Genomic DNA, 17,983 nt, shown 5'->3' with positions numbered 1-17,983 from the left:
CTGCCATTTCAAAGCCCATCATGATCCTGTATTTTATTGGGCTTCATTGAAATAATATTCATTATTTTTCAAACATTTGTATGCTAAATGATAACCTGGAGTATCACAAATAAATAATTCTAGGAATTTCCAATCTAGTCTAGTTAGATGGTTCACCTACTAGGTGAACTTTAATATTTGTGCCCTACATCCCAAGAACAAATCCAAGAAAGGACAAAAGACATCTGATTCTGTTATGCGTCTAACTTCATGAGAAGGTATGAAGTGTCACTCAGCACAAGAACTGACCATAGAATGAATGTTTTGAGTGCCTGAGTCAATCTGTGTAAATCACTTAGAAAAATCCCCAGCAACACAGTAAGTATTTGAAAAGTGTTAGCTACTATTAGTAGTATTATTCATATTATTTACATATAAAATCATAATATTCAAGGTAATGTCAAAAAAAATTCAATCCCAGCTGTAAGTATTGACAACATTTGAAACCTAGATGAGTGTGGAGGTAAAAAGCAGAGTGTGATGAACTTGCTGAGTTGTTCATAACTGGGAATTTATCAATTAAATTTTCAGGAGCATTAATGAGGAATGCAAAAATTAAAGTGTAATGAATTTATTATGTAAATATATTCCTTATCTGTATTTTCACTGTTATCACAAAAGAGCAAAAAGGAAACAACAGTGTTCCAATAGGACACATTTAATGAAAAATCTATGGAACTTATACATTTATGAAATAGTTCAAATGTAAAAGGATATAAATGTACTCAGTTTATTTATCTCAAAGTCTTGGAGATTTTTTTAAATAGACAAATGGTTAGGATGGTAAATTATATGTTATACATATTTCATGAGAAAAAAATTTTAAGTGTACATAAAACAATGCAATATTCTTAAAGTAGCAACAACCATGCTGATACTTTGAAATTTTGTAACTTCTAGATAAACTACGTTTATGAAAAAGTGTTAGGAGTCCATCAAAAGAGGAACTAATTTTTAAGCAAAATGGCATTAGGAAGAATGACTTGCTGACAAGTTTGAAAGGAGAGAGATTTACAGGTGCACGATCAAGATTTCCTTGGCTTTAAAAGGAAGCCCTACCCTAAATGTATAGTTAGACTCTTCTGTTCGAGAAAAGGGGTACTGAGTTGAATTTGAAGAGATATAAAATATCATGTCATAATATGAAACCATCAGCTATTCAAAAAGCAACGTCTGCTCACTAGTGAAATGAGTGGTGCAGATCCTAAGCACTACAGGAGTCTGACATGAAGGGGACGGGGCTAGTGGCAGGGGAGGCTTTTTAGAGGCAGGCTGTGAGCCACGTCCTAAAGGACGACAGAGGGGCAGGAAAGGAGGTGGAAGACGCAAGACTTTGAGGGACAGTGAGCATGCAGAGAATTAACAGATGAAAGCTCACAATGGTGTGGCTGAATTTATCCACCCCTTTCCATTTCCTTTTCCATTTCTAGTGGCTGTAATCAGGTCCATGCGGTCCTGGGAGACGTACTAGTGTCTGGAGATTTCCACCCTGCCTCAACCCCTGCCATCGACCCAGAGAACAACAGAGGCTGAGAGAGAAAAGCAAGAGCATAAAGTGAGACTGTACATGTGGGATCCTGCCAAGTTTTACAAATGCAAATGGTGCCCATTGGTTCAATCAGTGCTTTATCATTATATTACTTTTAAAAGATTAAAAACTGTATTACCAAAGTAGCCTCAGTGGCACGACATACCTTAACAGCAAAGAAAGTCGTTGACTAAGAAAAGAGGTGTTTTTTCATGTTCTGATTGTTGGTGACTAAGCTATGGTTCCAGAGTTCCTGCCTCATGCCTGGTGATGGGTTCCCAGCTCCTCCAGGCAGTCGGCTCCAGGAGCCCTCTCCGTATTTCCCCTTCCATCGCAGGCCTATTGGACTCTAGTTCATCTTTTTACATTTGTGTTCCCCCCCTCCGCCCCCACCCCTCCTACTAGGTGAGGAGCTTAGGTCAGGGCCCCTGTTAAGACCCAGGTTCTGGAGTCAGAATGCCCAAATTTGAATCCTGTCACTGCTATTCTCTAGCAGTGTGACCTCAGGTTAAATCACCCAACTTCTCTGAACCTCACTTTTCTGATTTATCAACAGAGATTGTGAGTCTATAAGTTAACTCATTAAAAGCACTTTAGATAGTTAGTGCATGCTTATAGTGAACATTCAAAATGTTAACTGTTTGATTGACCCAGAGCCTAACACAGGGTCTGGCATATAACGTGTGCTCAGGAAATACTACTGGAAGGAAGGAAGGAAAGAAGAAAGAAAAGGAAGGAAGGAGGAAGACAGGAAGGAAAAAAATTTTTTACTGAGTAGAAAAAACTTGTATTTCTCTTTGCATCTCTCCCAAAACCTAGCACAGCGATGAGTAGATCTGTGTTCAAAGAAAGGCTTCAAGGCAAAGATTCTACATAAAATGAAGAAACAAAGCCATTGATGGGGTGGAATTCCAGGTCCCCCTGAGAGATTTTTTTTGACCAGAGATCTTATCTTCAAGAAGTCCTGTTCAGGCACCAACACAGGAGATACCCTTGAGAGCTCCCTGAACTTCACTTCCTGCAGGGGAGGGGTGAATATGAACGGGAACAGGAAGAGCTGCACTCCGATTCCCGAAATGTGGACCTCCTATAATGTGCACAATGCTGCTGCCACACCCTTCCTGAAATTCTGGACTCGTCCTTTCATAACAATTCACAGAAGCATTAGAATTTTGGAGCTAATCACTGGCTTGTGAAACACACCCAAGAACCAGCAACTGGCAGGTGTAGACCTGTCCAAGATTTTATGGGTGGAAAATAGGTGGTATGGGTAACTTCACTTGGATTAACGCCAGAGTTATCGAAAAACAGCTTATTCCCCACAAGACTGCACTGGTTTTCCATCAGACATATGGACTGTATCTCACCTAAACTCTCCAACATATTGAAGAGAACTTTTATAAACATAAAGATGAGACTTTAATTTTATTTTATTTTTATTTTATTTTTATTCTTTTTTTTTTTTACTTTTAAATTTTATTTTATTTTTAAACTTTACATAATTGTATTAGTTTTGCCAAATATCAAAATGAATCCGCCAAAGGCATACATGTGTTCCCCATCCTGAACCCTCCTCCCTCCTCCCTCCCCACACCATCCCTCTGGGTCATCCCAGTGCACCAGCCCCAAGCATCCAGTATCGCGCATCGAACCTGGACTGGCAACTCGTTTCTTACATGATATTCTACATGTTTCAATGTCACTCTCCCAAATCTTCCCACCCTCTCCCTCTCCCACAGAGTCCATAAGACTGTTCTATACATCAGTGTCTCTTTTGCTGTCTCGTACACCAGGTTATTGTTACCATCTTTCTAAATTCCATATATATGCATTAGTATACTGTATTTATGTTTTTCCTTCTGGCTTACTTCACTCTGTATAATAGGCTCCAGTTTCATCCACCTCATTAGAACTGATTCAAATGTACATATACACAATGGAGTAAAGACTTTAATTTTAAAGACTGAAATATTTTAAAAATTTTGGGGGCAAAAGTCAGGATTCTAGTTCTAGTTCCATTACTTTCTGAACCCTAAGGCCAAGGACATGTCATTCAACATCTCTGAAATGGAGCAGGAAGCCCTGCTGTGCCTACGCTGGGTGGGGGACTGTTGCAACCATTTATTCATGCAACAAACATTTATTGGGTACCTACTATGGGCTTCCCTTGTGGCTCAGACGGTAAAGAATCTGTCTGCAATGCAGGAAACCCGGGTTTGATCCCTGGGTCAGGAAGATCCCCTGGAGGAGGAAATGGCAACCCACTCCAGGATTCTTGCCTGGAGAATTCCCTGGACAGAGGAGCCTGGCAGGCCACAGCCCATGGGGTCACAAAGAGTGGGACACAACCGAGATCTGAAAGCACTGAGGCTATGTTCTCTCCCTCTAAAAAGAAACCCAGGTTTGCTCAGGGCAAGTGATCTGTCCAAAGTACTTGCACTCTGGGTTTCCCTATAGGTCAGCACTGATTCTCGTGCCCAGATAATACCCTCTTTCTCTAGCTCTCTTTCTCTGCTTTTCTGCTGGTCTTTTCCTTCTCTGTAATAAAGCTGTTTAAAAGGCACAAAGACCAAGCAAGAAGAGACAGTGTCACTACGTTGACAGAAACAGGATTTGACCTTCAACACAGCCTGAGCTGGGTGCTTTACCATCAGGTTTGTGTGTGTGTGTGTGTGTGTGTGTGTGTGTGTGTGTGTGTATTAAGCCTGCCTTTGGAGAACCTGAGCTCTGGCCCAGACGTCTGAAGGAAATCAGTTTGTCGTAGAATTGTGCAGACAACCACAGCTCTCCGCTTTGGTAAAAGAAACCAGACTGAGGCAGTTTGTAAAAACTTCTCTAATGGTGTGTGAGCGCCATCTGATGCCCAGAGGCAGGGGTGGCTTCAGTCTCTAGTTTCAGGCTCAACATACTAACCACAGAATGTGGTTATCAAAATAAGGAGCCACGCTCTAAGATCCATGAATTTTCTTGTCAATTTTCTTGTCAATAATGCATAGCTAGTAGCAGCCATTATGACTGCTAAAAACCTCGGTTGTAAGTGGGGTGTTCATATTTTTCTTTTTAAGTCTTTATTGAATTTATTATCATATTGCTTCTGCTCTATGTTTTGATTTTTTGGCCACGAAGCATGTGAGATCTCAGTTCCCTGACCAAGGATGAAACCCGCTACCCTTGCATTGGAAGGTGAAGTCTTAACTACTAGACAGCCAGGGAGGTTCCCCCGTATTTTTCTTTATATCAATTTTATGCTATACTTGTGGCCTGAGTCTTATCAAGATATAGATCATATACTTCTATGTATATTACATCACCTCTAATTTCACTGATTGAACTAACTTGCTAAGTACCTACTATGTGAGACACCCTTTCTTGGTACTTCGAGGAAACACAAATGAATAAGGAGGAAAAAACCTTGCCCCTAGGAGTTTCCCTGCTTGCAAAGGAGATAAAACATCTCGACAACTTAGGAGGAAAAAGCAATATTACCAGTGTTATGAGAGGGAATTGAAGGAAGCTCGGGGAACACTCAGACAATGATCCACTCTCTTGTAGCTGAGAAGCTGAGAGGGTCTGGGGAGGTTTTTTGAAAGGTGGGTATGAGATCGTTTGGGGTGAGTGCTGCCCTGTGGTAGGGGGCATTCCTCTCCTTGAGACCCTGGTGGGCTCGGCCAGGGGAGAACTGTGGCAGGTACAGATCAGCCCACTACACTGAACCCTGGGACTGAGGGGTGGAGGGACTCCTGATAACAGACGCAAGGGTAAAGCAGGAGAGTGTGCCTTGGGCACAGGAAGAAAGCTCAGGTGCTACTGACGACCCGTTCCCTGCCAATCCAAATGCCTATGGCCCTCAGCTCTGGACTCATCATCCAGCAGATTGATTCCCGCCCCCCAGGTTGGCTGAGACCACTGAACGTGGGCTTTGAATTCAGGAGTGCCTCCCGAGAAAGAACAAAGGTCAGGAGCCACTGCGTGGAGCCTGAACTTAATCAAACGCGCCTTCTTTTCACTACCCTCTGGTGAGCTCACCAGTGGGGTTTTAACTGCATACAAGTACGCTAGGACCTAGAAAGGCTTTCAGGGCATGGACACTAGACCCTCAGTTTCCGTGTGCTTCCCTAAAAGTGACTGCCCTGCACAGGCTCCGGGCTGGAGCAGGGTCACCCCGACCTCCCCTCCCACAGTCCTACCCCCTCACAAAGGAGAGATGCGGCCTTCAGCCCGGTGGACTGGAGCACTGCCCCAGGTTACCAGACTGGTGGACAATGTGAGAAAGCACCTCCCCTGAGGGCAAAGCAGAGTGAGTGAGGCAGGAAATCCTGAAGGATTTTGTCTTCTATGGCTGCATGCATGTTCCCTCCACTCTATGACAAGAATTTAGACGTGGAATGCTGTCAAAGGAATGCATCTGAATGGGACTGAGAAAGAAAACCACTGTGTGTTAGAAAGATTTGGCTGCGTGGGGTGAAAATGAGGAAGAGTTTTGTCCATCGATTACATGGTGGGCATATTTTATGACTAGATAACTCAAAGCAGTAGCTTCAAAAAGACATTTGAAGCACACACGCAATAATCTGGTAACTGCATATTTATAACTACTGAGCTTATGTTTAAATATCAAGTATGTATGTCAGAGGGGAGATACAGATTTTCACATAATTTGGAGGCAATGAAATCAGAAAGAAAGGAAGGGGAAAGGAAGAAGAGAGAAAGACAAGGGCTCTGGAGGGTAGGAGCAATTCAGAATCTCTTTCCGCTCACCTCACCCCTATTTGGGATTTTTTTTTTTTTTTTTTTATTGGCTGCTCTGGGTCTTCATTGCATCGCAAGGGCTCTATAGTGGGCGGGCTCAGTAGCTGTAGCAGGCAGGTTCTCCAGTTGCATTCAAGGGCTTAGTTACCCCAAGGAATGTGGGACATTAGTTTCCCGACCAGGGATTGAACCCACGTCCCCTGGGTTCAAAGGTGGGTTCTTAACCACAGACCACCATGCAAGTCCCTATTTGGGCTTTATTGCTCAATTAGGAACCTTTTCTATGATGTGTATTGTTTCTTTGTTTCAACTTGTTTAATGTCCTTTAGTCAGAGACCAAATAGCCATACCTCACCCTCCCCAGCTGTCCTTCCACTTCTTTTCCTTTGATATTTCAGTATCCCAAGCATGAAAGGTGTTAAAGGTATTCCTCCAGAAAGGATTCATGGCATGAGTCTGGGGAACGCTGAACACTCCCCTCTCTCCTAGACAGTCATAATGCACAGCAGCTCTGTCTCCCCATCTAGGCTGCAGGGGCCATGTCTATGGTGCTCACCACTGTGCCTACTTCACGGAGACCAAGTAGGCACCCAGTGAATATGATGCGAATGGATCAGGGTACCAGAGGCCCTTAATAAAAGGGTATATATACGAAAACCTCGGCAATGTTCTTTAACCCAATGTTTTCCTGAGTATTTCACCCTAGAACTCGTGTGTGTGTGTCCTGCTAAGACACTTTTCCTGCAGAGACAATCCCAGCAACAGTGGCAAATGGTTGTCTTATTAGACCTATTTAGAGACAGTTTCTTCACCTGGTAACACATGTTGCCACAGGTACAGCCTAGCTCTTGGGTGCACAAGGGAACATAGGAATATTCACCACCCACATTTTGCTGGCTCTTACATTTAACTGCCACGCAAGACCTTAAACCCCTCGAGGCCCCTTTGTGTATTTCTGAGAATCCCCCAAGCCCCGTCTTAAACATAATCACAGGAAAGCCTGGTCAGGTATCAGGTGGAGCCCCCCGGCCATCTCCTCTGGTGACATAAGATACCACCGCACCCTGCAGAACCTGCCTTCTCTGGAAGGCACCGGTGTCATCCCCTCCAGGCTGTCCCTGACCATCAGAACCACGCCTGTTTCTTCTGCCAGCTACTGCCCCATTTGCCAAGCACTGCAGCCTGATAAACACCTTGTCCACTGTGCTGATGTTCTGGAACGACTGAGAAGACAAAACTACTCTGCATTCTTTGGAATCTTCAGTGTGCCAATGCCACCTTGCATTCCATGTCCAACTGGGGAGATCCTTGCTGGGGGTTATACTCTGCCTGCCAGGAAGTGCCTCATCCCCCAACAGAAGTAGGCTAAGATGTGGTCACCCAGAGGAGAGTTTCCCAGAGATATATCTGAACATGCATACTGTGTGGGTTTGAGCTATGAACCACCCACCAAGTCAACAGAGAGAACGGTGTTCAGCTCTATCCTCCCTGCAGAGCTGCTCTCTGCCTTCTCACCTACCACTGGCCCAGCAATCAGCCCTCCTCTCTCGCCCTCCAGTGGTGGAGCCTCTCCTCAGAGAGCACCCAAGACCTTCTAATTGCTGACATCAGGGCAAAAGAGTCAGACACGATGTAGTGACTAAAACATGAACAACAATAACAAAGCTTATTATTGTTATTAATAATAACAGTAATTAACGTTCCCCTTAATTAAGATAAGGGGAACCTTATCTTAATCTTTGCACCACAGTTCCCTTTACAGTGTCCAACACAAAGAAGGTCTACAATAAGTATCTGGCCCTTAAATTACTAAATATTTCTTTATTGCCAAATATAAGCGAGCATTGTGCTAAGAATCAAGGGAGAAAGAATAAAAGAACAAGACATGGAACCTGCTCTCAAAGAGTTATTTTCTTGTTTAAACAGAACAATACAGGCAAGATTCAGAAAAGGGTGACCCATCACCACTATTCTTTAACATTACTCTGAAAGTGCTAACCAAAATAATAAGATGCAACAGTAAAATAAAGAGGAAAACACTGGAAAGGAGAAAAAGTCACCAGTACTTGCAATGATATGATGTGAATAGCTGAAAAATCCAGTTTAAAAAAAAAAAAAACAATTTTAAACAATTTTCTAGAAACAGAGAGTTCAGTAAGGTGGTCAGTTACAAAATTAATATATTGAGATGGATAGTTTTCTTAAAAATCTAAAGTAATCATATAAAATATAATGAAAAAAAATCTTCCTTTTACTGTAAAATACAAATACCCAAGCATCAATTTAACAAGAACTATGAGAAATCTACATAAGGAAAACTATAAAGTTCTTCTGAAATATATAAAATATGACAATTATTCAAAATATATTTCTAGATAGCTCAATATTTTTAAGTCAATACTTTTCAAAGTTTATGTTTCATAACACTCCATTCAAAAGCCCAACATATGTATTTTTGCAATATGAAACAATAAAACCAAATTCATCTGGAAGAATACAAATATAAGAGTAGTTAAGAATTGTAGGAGATAAGAGAGACCTATCCTTCCAGATACTGAAGCATATCATTGAGTGAATCTATTACACAAAGGACAGACAAATCAATAGAATTTAATGGATAACTTAGAGGCAGAATCAAGTCAATATATTTGGGAGAAGATGAACTATTAAGTAATGCTATTAGGCCACAGGCTAATTCTTGGATAAATAAAATAGAATTCCCTACTTCATACATCAGCTACCTTTTGCTATACAACCAGGAAAACTCCAAAGCTTAGGGGCTTAAAAACAGCTTCCAATTATTTAGTTCACTTTTCTGTGGGACAGCAATTTGGACTAGACCCAGCAGAGCAGCTCTTCTTCAAGTCTTGATGCTTCTGCTGTCAGCTACTGCTCAGCTGATACCTTGGCTAGGAACCAACTGGTCTAAGAGAACCTCACTGACATTTCTGGAAGCTGACTTGCTGTCAGCTGGAGTGATGGAGAGCAATAAGGCCACATGCTCACCCAGCAGGCTTGATCACCTGGTGGCCCTGGAGAGTTCCCCGAGAGCTAGGAGAAGCACCAAGGGTCTCATAAGTTCTAGCACTGGAACCACACGCTGTCATTGCCACTGATTCTATTGGTCAAAGCAAGTCACCAGGCCAGACTTAAGCGGTGGGTAAACAGATTCCACCTCTTCATGGGTAGAGCTGCACCCTGACACTGCAGAAAGGAGTGGTCCTGAGAAGGATGAATTGAAGACTGTAGCCATTTTTGCAACCTGTCACAACTATTAAACCTGAATAAACATAGAACATATAATGATTTTGGTGAAACAATAAAATCACAGAAAACTTAGATGAAAATACGGAGAAATATTGATGGGAAGAGAAGTGAGAGACAGTTTTTAAGCAAAACAACAAAACTAGATCCCATAAAAGAAAAGATGGATGGTTAATTCTCTAAACATTTAACATTTTGAGGAAAACACCATAAAAATATAAAAAGTAAATGAGGAGAGAAAAATTAAAATGCTAGGAAAGGGTTAATGCATAAAGAGTTTTCATAATTTTCCAATGTTAAAAAACATACATAAAAGTAAAAACTGTAAATTATCAATAATGATGTAAAAAATGTCCACCCTCAATAGTAATCAAAGGTATATAAACTAAACCGGTAATAACATACAATTGTTGGCCTGTGTCGCAGTAAAGAATCCGCCTGCCAATGCAGGAGAAGCAGGTTCGATCCTTCCCTGGATCAGAAAGATCCCCTGGAGAAGGAAATAGCAACCCACTCCAGTATTCTTGCCTGGAAATTCAATGAACAGAGGAGTCTGGAGGGCCATGGGGTCCCAAAGAGTCAGACACGACTTAGTGACTTAAACAATAAGAATCAGCAAAGATGTTTCTTTCTAATAAGACGGTGTTATCAAAGGTTTGGAGCAAGGAATGAACACACAGTTGATGAAAATGTGAAGTAGAAGAATCTGGATAGTGGTTTGGCAATAGCTGGCAAAAAATTAAGGACATATATTTGATATTAAGAAGAGGTGGCAAGAATACACAGAACTGTACAAAAAAAATCTTCACGACCCAGATAATCACGATGGTGTGATCACTCACCTAGAGCCAGATATCCTGGAATGTGAAGTCAATTGGGCCTTAGAAAGCATCTCTACGAACAAAGCTAGTGGAGGTGATGGAATTCCAGTAGAGCTATTTCAAATCCTGGAAGCTGATGCTGTGAAAGTGCTCCACTTGATATGTCAGCAAATTTGGAAAACTCAGCAGTGGCCATAGGACTGGAAAAGGTCAGTTTTCATTCCAATCCCAAAGAAAGGCAATGCCAAAGAATGCTCAAACTACCACACAATTGCACTCATCTCACACGCTAGTAAAGTAATGCTCAAAATTCTCCAAGCCAGGCTTCAGCAATACGTGAACCGTGAACTTCCTGATGTTCAAGCTGGTTTTAGAAAAGGCAGAGGAACCAAAGACTAAATTGCCAACATCTGCTGGATCATCAAAAAAGCAAGAGAGTTTCAGAAAAACATCTATTTCTGCTTTATTGACTATGCCAAAGCCTTTGACTGTGTGGATCACAATAAACTGTGGACAATTCTGAGGGAGATGGGAATACCAGACTACCTGACCTGCCTCTTAAGAAACCTATACGCAGGTCAGGAAGCAATAGTTATAACTGGACATGGAACAGACTGGTTCCAAATAGGAAAAGGAGTATGTAAAGGCTGTATGTTGTCACCCTGCTTATTTAACTTCTATGCAGAGTACATCATGAGAAACACTGGGCTGGAAGAAACACAAGCTGGAATCAAGATTGCCGGGAGAAATATCAATCACCTCAGATATGCAGATGACACCACCCTTATGGCAGAAAGTGAAGAGGAACTACAAAGCCTCTTGATTAAAGTGAAAGAAGAGAGTGAAAAAGTTGGCTTAAAGCTCAACATTCAGAAAACTAAGATCATGGCATCCGGTCCCATCACTTCATGGGAAATAGATGGGGAAACAGTGGAAACAGTGTCAGACTTTATTTTTGGGGGCTCCAAAATCACTGCAGATGGTGAATGCAGCCATGAAATTAAAAGACGCTTATTCCTTGGAAGGAAAGTTATGACCAACCTAGATAGCATATTCAAAAGCAGAGGCATTACTTTGCCAACAAAGGTCCATCTAGTCAAGGCTATGGTTTTTCCAGTGGTCATGTATGGATGTGAGAGTTGGACTGTGAAGAAAGCTGAGTGCTGAAGAACAGATGCTTTTGAACTGTGGTGTTGGAGAAGACTCTTGAGAGTCCCTTGGACTGCAAGGAGATCCAACCAGTCCATTCTAAAGGAGATCAGTCCTGGGTGTTCTTTGGAAGGACTGGTGCTAAAGCTGAAACTCCAGTACTTTGGCCACTTCATGCGAAGAGTTGACTCATTGGAAAAGACTCTGATGCTGGGAGGGATTGGGGGCAGGAGGAGAAGGGGACGACAGAGGATGAGATGGCTGGAGGGCATCACCGACTCAATGGACATGAGTTTGAGTGAACTCTGGGACTTGGTGATGGATAGGGAGGCCTGGCATGCTGCAATTCATGGGGTTGCAGAGTCGGACACGACTGAGCAACTGAACTGAACTGAACTGATTTGAACCCAGTTGTTCCTTTTTTCCTTTTTTAAAAAAATAAATTCTTTTTTTTTTTTAATTTAACAAGTGAGGCAATTTACTAACCCAGCATCACTTGCTCAAACGCTCCTTGCTGTCAACCATCACCTGTCTGGAGATGCTGTCTGGACCCTCCCTCTGTGAGGTGTCAGCCTGTGGGCCCCTCTCAGAGCTTTCCCGCCATTTTCAGAGGGCCCCACGCTCCCGCCTGCACTGAGGAGGCAGGATGCTGGGTCCCTGTGCACCGCTACATCTCAGTCACTAAGCCTCTCCAGCGCCAGCCCAGGGACAGGTATAAAACTGGTTCTCATGGTTCAGAGCAAGTGCTTGAAGCCAGCCGGCTAACAGTGCCTACCCGTTCAGTGATTTCGGCCTCTCAGATCCTCTAAGCAAGGCTGCCGGGCGCTGACAGACTCCCAGGGGCCTCTCCCCATCACTTGGCTTCTAGCTGCCTTCGCCCCCTGCCAGGGCACCGGGAGGAACAGCGTTTCCCACGCAGCTTCCGGGCATCAGGGGTCTCGAGAGAGTTCCCCGTGTTCTACCGCTGGTCTCTCTCTGGACACACCGCTGTGCTTATCCACAGACAGGAATGGGTAGGGACAGACATTTGTGGGTGGCAGGATTTTTCCTGTTTAGCTAGAATTATTTTCTTTTTAAATTTTTAAAATTATTTTTTTAATTGAAGTATGGCAAAAGAGTCGGACTGGACTGAGCAAATGAACTGAACTGAACTGATAACTGCTGTTGAATATATATATCACAGGGGTATAATGTAATGTGGTATGGAGAAAACTCCTGATAGTGCCTTGAACAGCAAGGAGATCAAAGCAGTCAATCTTAAAGGAAATCAACCTTGAACATTCATTGGAAGGACTGATGCTGAAACTGAAGCTCCAATACTTTGGCCACCTGATGCAAAGAGCCGACTCCTTAGAAAAGACCTTGATGCTGTGAAAGATGGAGGGCAGGAGGAGAAGGAGGCAACAGAGGATGAGATGGTTGGATGGCATCACTGACTCAATGGACAGGAGTTTGAGCAAACTCTGGGAGATGGTGATGGACAGGGAAGCCTGGCAAGCCGCAGTCCATGGGTTCTCAAAGAGTCGGACATGACTGAGCAACTGAACAACAAATAATATGAGTCACAATTTTTTTTTTATTTTAAATATGGAACGCTTCACGAATTTGCATGTCATCCTTGCGCAGGGGCCATGCTAATCTTCTCTGTATCGTTCCAATTGGTTATATCCCATTTTTAGTTATACGAATGTTGGCTGTATTCCCTGCAATGTACAATATATCCTCATAGATTATTTTATACCTAATAGCTTTTATCTCTTACTCTCCTTTCTTCTCCCCACTAGTAATCACTAGTTGTCTATATCTGTGTCTGCTTTTTTGTTAATATTCATTAGTTAGCTGTATTTTTTTGATTCTCTATAAAAGTGATAGTGTACAGTATTGGTTCTTCTCTGTATGACCTACTTCACTTGGCGTAGTGCCCTCCGAGTCCATTTATGTTGCTGCAAACTGCATATTTTTGTTCCTTTTTATGGTTGAGTAGTATTCCTTTGAATATATACCATATCTTCTTTGTACGTTCATCTGTTGATGGACTCTTAGTTTGCTTCCAAATCTTGGCAGTTGTAAATCAGGCTGCTATGAACATTTGGCCACCTGATGCAAAGGGCTGACTCATTGGAAAAGACTCTGATGCTGGGAAAGACTGAAGATGAGAGGAGAATGGGACGACAAAGGATGAGATGGTTGGATGGATCACCAACTCCATGGACATGAGTTTGAGTAAACTCCGGGAGCTGGTGATGGACAGGGAGGCCTGGTGTGTCTCGGTTCACGGAGTCACAAAGAGTCAGACACGACAGAGCGACTGAACTGACCTGAACTGATGAACACATTGGGGTAGTATCTTTTCAAGTTAGTGTTTTGTTTGGCGGGGGGCGGGGGTGGGGGTGGGGGTGGGGGGCGGACATTTCCAAGTGATACGGTAGTTTCATTTTTAGTTTTTTGGGAAACCTCCATACTGTTTTTCACAGTGGCTGCACCAATTTACACTCACCAACAGTGTAGAGGGTTCCCTTTTCTCCACATCTTCACCAACATTTGTTGTGTCCTTTTTGGCGATAGCCATTCTGACAGGTATGAGATGATATCTCATTGTGGTTTTTATTTGCAGTTCCCTGATGATTTAGCAAGGATGATTATTGAGAAAGGGACATTGGAACAAAGCCCTGAAGTTGTGAGGGAGTTAGAAATCTGACTGGAGCGACCCATGCAGAGGGGACCACCAGTAAATGGTCTAATTCTGAAGCATGCCAAGAGTGTTTGAGGCTCAGCCCAGAGGCTGGTGTGATTAGAGTGGAGTGACCAGGAGGAACAAGAGTAGTGGAGCCTTAAGGCCAGAGAAGTTACGGGGATGAGGCACAGAAGCAGTGACCATGGAAAAGGAAGGGTATGGAGGGACTTGGGGGCAGCTTGGACAGGTGTGGCTTGGAGAAGTGGGATATGGAAGAGGGTAGGGGTTGGAGGAGGAAGATCTTTTAACTTCTGAGTGAGATGGGGAGTGTCTTGAAGAAAGGATGACATGACCTGCCTTACTTATAAAAAGGACCTCTCTGACCACTCCAAGAATAGACTGAAAGCAAGAGTTATAGGCAGAAAGAAAGCCAAGTTAAGAAACTCAAACTAAACAGGACAGGAAATGATAGTGGCTTAGTCCGAGGTGATAGCAGTGGAGGGAGTGAGAACTCGTCAGATATAGAGTGGACAGAGGATGTGAGACAGGAGCAAGATGACTCTGAGCATCTTGGCCTGAGTAAGCAGAAGGACAGAGTTGCCACTGTGGCATGATGTATGACATGTGCTCAGTCGCTCAGTTGTGTTGGACTCTTTGCAGCCCCATGGACCACAGCCTGCCAGGCTCCTCTGCCCATGGACTTTTCCAGGCAAGAATACTGGAGTGGGGTGCCATTTCCTACTTTAGGGGATCTTCCTGACCTAGGGATCAAACCTGGGTCTCTTGAGTCTCCTGCATTGGCAAGCATGTTCTTTACCATGAGCGCTACTTGGGAAGCCTGGAAAAGTTGCCATTAACCAAGATGAAAAATGTTCAAATGGAATTGACTTGGTATAGAAGACCAGAAATTCACCTTTTGTCATGTGAATTTGAGATGTTTCCTAGACAAGCAAATGGAAATGTCAGGCAGACTGTTGATAAGTCTAGGGTTGGAGAGGGAGGGTCTAAAGGAGAGATGAGTTTAGGCAGGGGGAGGGGTGACAGCAGATTTCCAGCACCATCACAAGTCAAACTGCCATCTGGGAACTAGGGACGTGGATTAGGCATGCTTATCATTTCATCGGACTTCCCTGGTGGCTCAGACGGTAAAGCGTCTGCCTAAAATGTGGGAGACCCGGGTTTGATCCCTGGGTTGGGAAGATCTTCTGTTGAAGGAAATGGCAACCCACTCCAGTACTCTTGCCTGGAAAATTCCATGGATGAAAGGGCCTTGTAGGCTACAGTCCATGGGGTCGCAAAGAGTTGGACAAGACTGAGCAACTTCACTGTCAAAAAAAAAATGTCAATATCATTTCATCACAGCCTTCTCTAAAGTGTGAAAAAGGAGCTTTACACTAAAGATAGGCCTAAAGTCACAGTCTTTGCCATAGTAGCCCATGTTTAGCCTCACATTGCCAGGAGAAGCACTAGTTTAAAGTTGCTATTGAATTTTTTCCTGAAAGAGCATGTACAATTCTCTAAGGTTGTGTTCCCAAAACAGAGAATCCAAAGAAGGTGGCAAGCATATCCTTCAGTTCAGTTCAGTTCAGTCACTCAGTCGTGTCCGACTCTTTGCGACCCCAAGAATTGCAGCACGCCAGGCCTCCCTGTCCATCACCAACTCCCGGAGTTCACCCAGACTCACGTCCATCGAGTCAGTGATGCCATTCAGCCATCTCATCCTCTGTCATCCCCTTTTCCTCCTGCCCCCAATCCCTCCCAGCATCAGAGTCTTTTCAGGTGAGTCAGCTCTTCACATCAGGTTGCCAAAGTATTGGAGTTTCAGTTTCAGCATCAGTCCTTCCAATGAACACCCAGGACTGATTTCCTTTAGAATGGACTGGTTGGATCTCCTTGCAGTTCAAGGGACTCTCAAGAGTCTTCTCCAACACCACAGTTCAAAAGCATCTGTTCTTCGGCGCTCAGCTTTCTTCACAGTCCAACTCTCACATCCATGCATGACCACTGGAAAAACCATAGCCTTGACTAGATGGACCTTTGCTGGCAAAGTAATGTCTCTGCTTTTGAATATGCTATCTAGGTTGGTCATAACTTTCCTTCCAAGGAGTAAGCGTCTTTTAATTTCATGGCTGCAGTCACCATCTGCAGTGATTTTGGAGCCCAAAAAATAAAGTCTGACACTGTTTCCACTGTTTCCCCATCTATTTCCCATGAAGTGATGGGACCAGATGCCATGATCTTAGTTTTCTGAATGTTGAGCTTTAAGCCAGCTTTTTCACTCTCCTCTTTCACGTTCATCAAGAGGCTTTGTAGTTCCTCTTCACTTTCTGCCATAAGGGTTGCGTCATCTGCATATCTGAAGTGATTGATATTTCTCCCGGCAATCTTGATTCCAGCTTGTGTTTCTTCCAGTCCAGCGTTTCTCATGATATACTCTGCATAGAAGTTAAATAAGCAGGGTGACAATATACAGCCTTGACGTAGTCCTTTTCCTATTTGGAACCAGTTTGTTGTTCCATGTCCAGTTCTAACTGTTGCTTCCTGACCTGCATATAGGTTTCTCAAGAGGCAGATCAGGTGGTCTGGTATTCCCATCTCCCTCAGAATTTTCCACAGTTTATTGTGATCCACAAGGTCAAAGGCTTTGGCATAGTCAATAAAGCAGAAATAGATGTTTTTCTGGAACCCTCTTACTTTTTCGATGATCCAGCGGATGTTTGGCAATTTGGTCTCTGGTTCCTCTGCCTTTTCTAAAACCAGCTTGAATATCTGGAAGTTCATGGTTCACGTATCGCTGAAGCCTGGCTTGGAGAATTTTGAGCATTACTTTGCTAGCGTGTAAGATGAGTGCAATTGTGTGGTAGTTTGAGCATTCTTTGGCATTGCCTTTCTTTAGGATTGGAATGAAAACTGACCTTTTCCAGTCCTGTGGCCACTGCAGAGTTTTCCAAATTTGCTGGCATATTGAGTGCAGCACTTTCACAGCATCATCTTTCAGGATTTGAAATAGCTCAACTGGAATTCCATCACCTCCACTAGCTTTGTTCATAGTGATGGTTTCTAAGGCCCACTTGACTTCACATTCCAGAATATCTGGCTCTAGGTCAGTGATCACACCATCGTGATTATCTGGGTCGTGAAGATCTTTTTTGTACAGTTCTTCTGTGTATTCTTGTCACCTCTTCTTAATATCTTCTGATTCTGTTAGGTCCATACCAAAGGTTAAAATCTCCAGAGGAAACCAAAACTTTACAAAGTTACCTTTTAACTCACTCCTTCATTAGCGAGGGCTGAACTTCTGGTTCCTAGAAATTACCCATTTCTAAAACAGTTCTGTCACTACCACACTCAAGCGCTTTTTATCTAGGAAGTCAGCTCTTCAAGCTCTAATTTCCTTACTTGGAAAGGAAAGCAACTGGCCTAGGTCACTGAGTTTCAAACCTTTTACTGATTTGTTTGAAGCAGGGCAGGTGAAAGCTGGTAAGGGCTTTGAGCAGATCCCAGTTTGGTTCACCTCTGCTCTGAGTCCCAACTCTGTGCAGATGCTTAGGCACCACAGGAGCACAGCTTGGAATTACTGGACTAGCTGGTCCCTTCCCAGCTCTGAAGGTCTCTTTCTCTCTTACAACCTTCCTGAATATGGCTGTAGGGTGAAGTCAAGCAATAGTGAGAATCAGGAAGGCAGAGAGTATAGCAGTGTTGGGGATTTTCTCCCCGGGACTTGGAAGCGACGAACCTGAAAGAATGACACTCGGACAG

The 17,983-nt window shown here is 43.3% G+C and overlaps 1 non-coding gene across 1 annotated transcript; it reads right to left on the bottom strand.

Moving 5' to 3' along the window:
- Positions 1-13,131: 13,131 nt before the first annotated feature.
- LOC133237898 (U6 spliceosomal RNA) lies at positions 13,132-13,238 on the bottom strand. Its single transcript, XR_009733407.1, has one exon. It is a non-coding gene; the product is annotated as a U6 spliceosomal RNA (small nuclear RNA).
- Positions 13,239-17,983: the final 4,745 nt, after the last annotated feature.

Source organism: Bos javanicus, chromosome 24 (assembly GCF_032452875.1).
Source record: "Bos javanicus breed banteng chromosome 24, ARS-OSU_banteng_1.0, whole genome shotgun sequence".
Classification (NCBI taxonomy): Eukaryota; Metazoa; Chordata; class Mammalia; order Artiodactyla; family Bovidae; genus Bos; species Bos javanicus.
The sequence above is the reverse complement of the archived record's forward strand: the minus strand, read 5'-3'. Positions and strand labels throughout refer to the sequence as shown.